Source organism: Zophobas morio, unplaced genomic scaffold, assembly GCF_036711695.1.
Source record: "Zophobas morio isolate AGI-343-1 ecotype UQ-CSIRO unplaced genomic scaffold, CSIRO_AGI_Zmor_V1 ptg000054l, whole genome shotgun sequence".
Lineage (NCBI taxonomy): Eukaryota > Metazoa > Arthropoda > Insecta > Coleoptera > Tenebrionidae > Zophobas > Zophobas morio.
The window spans coordinates 870,637-878,234 of NW_026972159.1; the positions used below are offsets into that span (position 1 = coordinate 870,637).

A 7,598-nucleotide genomic window follows, 5' to 3' on the forward strand; every position below is an offset into this window, starting at 1 on the left:
TGTGGAAAAGTGCCAAAATCAGTCTTATCCTATCAAATACTAGCCCCCCCGTCCACTTTCGATTTCTTAGAGGGTATCTCATTTGCCAAAGTTAGTCTTACCTTAGCAAGTATTAGCCCCGCCCACCCGCCCTATATTTTCTTGGAAGGTATATAATTTGCCGAAATCAGTCTTATCTTAGCAAATATTAGCCCCGCCCACCCTCCCTCTTCTCATTCTAACGGCTAGTTTTACTTTTATTCAGTATAAGATCATTCAGTTCATTCAGATCGATCAATCACTGAAAAGGAGACAGGGTGGGTGGGCGGGGCTAATTATGTTCTTCTGTCGAGTGGGAGTGGAAACTAATAACAGAATCTAGGATGTGAAAAAGTGCCAAAATCAGTCTTATCCTATCAAATACTAGCCCCGTCTGCCCACCCTCGATTTTCTTAGAGGGTATGTCATTTACCAAAGTTAGTCTTACCTTAGTAAGTATTAGCTCCGCCCACTCGCCCTATATTTTCTTGGAAGGTATATAATTTGCCGAAATCAGTCTTATCTTAGCAAATATTAGACCCACACACCCTCCCTCTTCTCATTCTAACGACTAGTTTTACTTCTATTCAGTATAAGATCATTCAATTCATTCAGATCGGATAAAATTAATCTCTGAAAAGGAGACAGGGTGGGTGGGCGGGGCTAATTATGTTCTTCTGTCGAGTAGGAATGGACACTAATAACAGAATCTAGGATGTGAAAGGTGCCAAAATCAGTCATATCCTATCAAATACTAGCCCCGTCTGCCCACCCTCGATTTTCTTAGAGGGTATGTCATTTGCCAAAGTTAGTCTTATCTTAATAAGTATTAGCCCCGCTCACCCGCCCTATATTTTCTTGGAAGGTATATAATTTGCCGGAATCAGTCTTATCTTATCAAATATTAGCCCTGCCCACTCTCCCTCTTCTCATTCTAACGAATAGCTTTACTTCTATTCAGTATAAGATCATTCAATTCATTCAGTTCGGATAAAATTAATCACTGACAAGGAGACAGGGTGGGTGGGCGGGGCTAATTATGTTCTTCTGTCGAGTAGAAAAGGACACTAATAACAGAATCCAGGATGTGGAAAAGTGCCAAAATCAGTCTTATCCTATCAAATACTAGCCCCCCCGTCCACTTTCGATTTCTTAGAGGGTATCTCATTTGCCAAAGTTAGTCTTACCTTAGCAAGTATTAGCCCCGCCCACCCGCCCTATATTTTCTTGGAAGGTATATAATTTGCCAAAATCAGTCTTAACTTAGCAAATTCTAAGACCTCCCACCCACCCTCTTCTCATTTTAACGACTCATTTAATTTCTGTTCAGTATAAGATTAATGTAGTTTATGATTCTGTGTTGAGTTTTTAACCGAAACGTCCAGATTTTTGGAAAAAAATCAAAATTATAAAACAACACTTTGCAATTTAATTTTGACAGTGCCAAACCGAACGCTTTGAAGTGTTAACCTTATGATAAGCATAATAAATTTTTAATCAAAACGTATTTACTTGTCCCCTCTAAAAAATTGATGATGTCATCTCAAAATTTTGCCGGATAAATCCTATCTAAAATTTGCAAAATATGAACAGACTATGTTTTTTGTCAATTTTCTATTTGTTTTTTGTAGAAGTTTATCAATAAATATTGTTATTATTATTATTACAATTATAATTTCAAACATGCTACGAAATACAGGGTGTTCCATTTGAACAATATAACCATCAAAATCAGCATTCTAGCTGCTGATAATAGTATCAATGTATTCTCTAAAATACTGCACTTTGACGTAAACTCCAGGACTATCAGAGATTCCACATCCCTCTCCCCATGATGTAACTCCAATCAGAACACCATCACTAACAAACGGACCTCCAGAATCACCCTTCAAGATAGCAAATTACAAAGACAATCAAACTCCAATTAACCCATACCTGACAAGTATCCTTTTCGCCTTCCAGATACCCAGCACAAAACATCCTCGTCGTTAAACTGTCGTACGCCTGTCTGCAATAGTCAGGGTCAAGTGTCGGCAACTCCACCTCTTGCAGTTCAAGAGGTAGACGACCATTGAGCCACAACCGTCCCCATCCAGTAGCCATCCCGACCACACCCTCCGGGATATCATCTTCACTCTGTGGTGGTAAACCAACTGGTGCTACCCCATCGCCAAAATTCAACCCCTCTGATAGTTTCAAAATTGAGATATCGTAGTCGTAGGTTTCCGGGTCAAAATTTTCGTGCTGGTAATATTTTTCGACTTGTATCAGCTGCCCACCGTCGTCCACCAGCGTCGATCCGGCTCGTACGAAGAGATCTTCGGCTGCAAATCTATTGACGTGTTGTTGGACGTTGATACAGGTGGAATTTAGGGCTAAACTTACTGATCAGTGCAATGGGCTGCTGTTAGTACGTAGTAGGAGTTTAAGATGGAACCGCCACACTGGTGGGTGTCGATGTAGACGACGGACACTTGGTAAGGATGTTCCTGGATGGTGGTGTCTCGACCACCAACTATTCGACTGTCTAGTGCAAGTTTGCGAGCTTGAACAACTAAAAAGGTTTTTTTAATTCTATAAACAGGAAGTTAAAGAATGATTCATTTTTACACGTCACGTTCTTATCATTATCAAGTATTATTTGCCTCAGTTTCAGTTTTTTTTATAGACAACTAATTATGTTAATTATCCACTCACCCGCGATAAGGACTGTACCAAGAACCCAAAAACAACCACTACTCATTTTTTTTTGGTTTTGCACAACTCACTAGAATCAATATTGCTTCTAGAATGCACTTGTTGATAAGGAATACGAAACACAAACACGTTTGTTACGGACAGACTATTTATTATATTTGTATATCTCCTCAATTTCGTCTGCCCCTGCATGAGGCGAATACCTGGAAATAATTACTCGCAAATCTTAGAAGCTTTAGTTACGTTTATTCGACGGTTATCTATCAAGACTTTATTGTCAGTTATGAAATTCTATCAGTTTAAGCAGAAACGAAAACTCCTGCTATTGTCTAAGGATTAAAATCATAATCAATGGTTTGTTTACTACCGTTTAACCTTAATTGCACTCCAGTTTTGTTTTTACGCGGTATAGCATCCGATGCGGAGTTGCATTAACTTGGAACTATCAAAAAAGCAAAACTTCAATGAAACAAACTTTAGTAAGGATAAATGGTTTCACAAAAATGGCAAATGGAACCACAACCTTAAAGATAGGAGAAAGTCTATCCAGAAGCTTCAGCTGTTGGTGATATTATCAATGTATTTTCTAAAATACGACACTTTGGCATAAACTCCAGGATTATCAGGAGCTCCACATCCATCTCCCCACGACGTGACTCCAATTAGAACACCATCATTAATAAACGGACCTCCAGAATCACCCTTCAAAACACCAAATTACAAACAAACCAAATCGCAGCTACCTTATACCTGACAAGCATCCTTTCCCCCTTTCAGTTATCCAGCACAAAACATCCTATTCGTTACACTCTTATACTCCTGCCTGCAGTCGCTAGGGTTAAGTGTCGGCAAGTCCACTTCTTCAAGTTCTTGGGGTAGACGACCATAAAGCGACAACCTTCCCCATCCCGTCACCGTCCCAACGGTATCCCCAGGGATATCGTCTTCACTCTGTGACGGTAAAACTGCAACTGCTACGCCATCGCCAAACTTCAAGCCTTTTTCTAACTTCAAAATCGAGATATCGTAGTCGTAGGTATCCGGGTCAAAATTTTCGTGTTGGTAATATTTCTCTACTTGTATCAGCTGCCCACCTTGGTTCACCAGCGTAGATCCGGCTCTGACCAAAAGATTTTGGGCTGCAACTCTGTTGGTTTATTGAAAGTTGAACTAGATTTTGTGGTAAACTTACTTGTTAGTGCAATGAGCTGCTGTTAATACGTAGTTGGACTTTAAAATGGAACCGCCACAGCGGTGGGTGTCGATGTAGATGGCGGACACTTGGAACGGGTGTTCTTGGATGGTGGTTGGTCGACTACCAACGAGTCGACCGCCTGGTGGACGTTTGGCCGCTTGTACGCCTATAAAATCTATTTGTACTTATAAAGGGGTTGTTTTTTTTAAATTCTGCAATCACAAGTTTTGTAATATTTCATTTTGTCACGTGAGATTGTTATCATTATCAAGTGTTATTTGTGTTTATTATTGTGTTTTTTAAAATTAGTCATCAAAACAACCGTATCTAGCTTACATTTGATGTACTTTTGTTCTAAATTCTGATCATATAAATTTTGCTTGGTTTCATTTGAATTGCGGCTTAATTCACTTGAAAAATGGACTTGTTTTTTGGATTTCTAATTTACTTACATGAGAGAAGGACACTAAAGACCCAAAAACGAACACTACTCATTTTTCGGTGTTGCTTATGCGACCAGGTCAATATTGCTTCCACGCCGTTGGTAGGAACAGAGTGTTATATTTGTTTATATAGGTCTCCGTAATTTCACCTGATTTGGATAATTCCTCTATTTGGAAATAATTAGTTGCAAGCTTTGCTCTATCAATAAATCCAACCATAATTTGCGTAAAAATTGATTGCCGCTTAATAAATTCGGCGAGTTTAAAAGGAAACCAAAAATACTTTAAGAATTAAAACCCAATTTATGGCTACGTTTTTAGGTGAGGGAAATATTTCCGAAAGCAATTCGTCAAACCTTGATGGGCGTGACTTCAAGTGGATAAGCAAAACTGCATCACCTGAGATCTCAAGGCGATTCTCGACGGTACAAAGTCAAAATCGGAATTCATGCGAGTTGCTCTCAAGTAGACACGTTTTGTTTTTAATTCGTTTTCTAAACTTCGCACAGGTGGAGACCGTCAATGTACTAGCTATTATCCTGTTTGCCTGATTAATAATTTTGCCAAAATTTTAGAGGTTTTATTTATGTCAATATAGTGCCCAACGGGCTTAAAGCCCAATAACAGGACAAGGTTTTAATACATAAATTAAAATACAATATTACAAAACAAAACAAAAATTGATGGAGCGTTCTATTCTTTTAGTAACTAGAGAATTTAGACTAAATTTGCTCAGTAGCAGTTCTTGTGGATAGCCTTGTGGGGACTCCTTCAAATAAATACGAGGCTGTCTTAAGAAACCTGCGCTGGACCCTCTCTAATTTTGATATATAAATATTATACGAAGGTGACCATACCAGAGATGCAAGATTTTCTTGGATTTAAAAGAAGATAATTTTTTAGGCACCATTGATATATTTTATTTAAGTTCTGCTGTAGTAGTTCACAGTCATGATGTGATTTTGTTATGGAATATAATTTTTGATCATCAGCAAACATTAGGGAGGGTACGTCAATAAGCTCTACTATATCATTGATGACGATATTGAAAAACAAGGTTTTAGTTTACCACCAACTTAATTCTCAGATTAAATAGTTATTATATTTTATATTAGCCCCACCAACACGGTTTAATGCATGGCAAACATTCAACCACAAATCCCTTTGGCCTTACTCAGTTTATTGCCGATTTCATTGATGACGGTTGTCAGACGACGTAATTCTGCTGTCTCCATTTATAAACTCAGTGATACCGGTTTTTGTCCTGGGATTATTAAACTCTTCACGTCATAGTTGCGAAACTGGAAACAGCTTATACATTGTTTTGGTTATAATTTTGGCGACTTCTATGTCGATACTGGAATGCCGCAGGGTTCAGGCTTGAGACCCCTTTTGTTTGTCCTTTTTCCAAATGATATTGTTTTCCAGTTTAATGTTGAATAAAAAAAATCGTGCATATTGAATATAAAATAAGGAATAAAATAGTGATAGTGTGATACTGGCGACGAAATTCTCAATACTTGCCAAGATAAGACTGATTTTGCCAAATCATTTACCCTCCACCCTCCATTCGTCAGAGGGTATGTCATGTGGCAAAGGTACCAGCCCCGTCGACACGTCCTTCATTTTCTTACAGTGTAGGTTATTTGTGATTATCAGCTTGATCTTAACAGGTACTAGCGCCGCCCACCCACCTTCTCTTTCCTTGGAAGGTATGTTATTTGCCAACATCGGTCTTGTCATAGAAAATACTAGCCCCGCCCACCCACCCTTACTTCCCTTGGAAGTTATGTTATTTGCAAAAATCACTCTTATCTTAGCAGGTACTAGCCTTCTAAGAAAATAAAGGGCGGGTGGGCGGGGATAGTGGTTGCCCAGATATGGCTGATATTGGCAGATAATATACCTACTAAGAAAATAAAAGGTGGGGCCAATACTTGCCAAGATAAGACTGATTTTGCCAAATCATACCCTCCATTCTTCATCAGGGTATGCCATTTGCCAAAATTAATCTTACCTCAGTAGGTGCTAGCCCTCCCCGCCCACACTCTATTTTCTTAACGGGTGTCATTTGCCAAAATCAGTGTTACCTCAGCAAGTACTAGCCCCGCCCACCCACCCTCACTTCCCTTGGAAGGTATGTTATTTGCCAAAATAACTCTTATCTTAGCAGATACCAGCCCCGCCCACCCACCGTCCCTTTCGATGGAAGGTATTTTATTTGCCAATATGAGTCTTATTTTAGCAGGTACTAGTCCCGCCCACCCGCTCTCTCTTTTCTTACAGGGTATCTCATTTGCCAAAGTCAGTCTTATCTTAGCAGATACTAGCCCTCTAAGAAAATAAAGGGTGGGTGGGCGGGGATAATGTTTGTCCAAATATGTCTGATATTGCCAAATAACATACCTCGTAAGAAAATACAGGGTGGGTGGGTGTGGCAAATACTTGCAATGATAAGACTGATTTTGCCAAATTATATACCCTTTACCATTCGTTCATTAGAGGGTATGTCATTTGGCAAAATCAGTCTTATCTTAGTAAGTACCACCCCCGTCCACTCGTCCTTCATTTTCTTAGAGAGTAGGTCATTTGCCGTTATCAGCTTGATCTTAGCAGGTACTAGCCCCGCCCACCCACCCTGTCTTTCCTTGGAATGTATATTATTTGCCAAAATCGATCTTATTTTAGCAAGTAGCTAGTACCTGGTAAGGTAAGAGTGATTTTGGCAAATGAGATACTTAGTAAGAAAAGAAAGGGTGGGTGGGCGGGGCTAGTACTTGCTAAGATAAGACCGATTATGGCAAATGATATACCCTTTAAGAAAATACAGGGTGGCGGGGAGGGCTAGTACCTACCTACTGAGATAAGATTGATTTTGGCAGATGACATACCTTCCAAGGAAAGAAAGGGTGGGTGGGCGGGGCTAGGACCTGCTAAGATAATAGTGATTTTGGCAAATGAGATACTCTGTAAGAAAAGAGAGTTGATAAGGCTGATATTGCCAAATAACATGGCCTCAAGAAAATAAAGGGTGGGTGGGCGGGGCCAATACTTGTCATCCACCTTCCATTCATCATTCATTTGGCAAAATCAGCCTTATCTTAGTAAGTACCAGCCCCGTCCACTCGTCCTTCGATGGATGTATTAGAGAAAAACTTCGGTTTTTTCCCAACTGGTTCCACAAGTTGGACCAATGTGTTTCACTTAAAGTTTCAATCTGTAAGGAGTACGTTAATCGAACTAGA

At 39.6% G+C, this 7,598-nt stretch overlaps 1 pseudogene; it reads right to left on the reverse strand.

The window, feature by feature from the left end:
• Positions 1-1,652: 1,652 nt before the first annotated feature.
• LOC135142779 (trypsin-3-like) lies at positions 1,653-4,471 on the reverse strand (annotated as a pseudogene).
• Between the last annotated feature and the right edge of the window lie 3,127 nt (positions 4,472-7,598).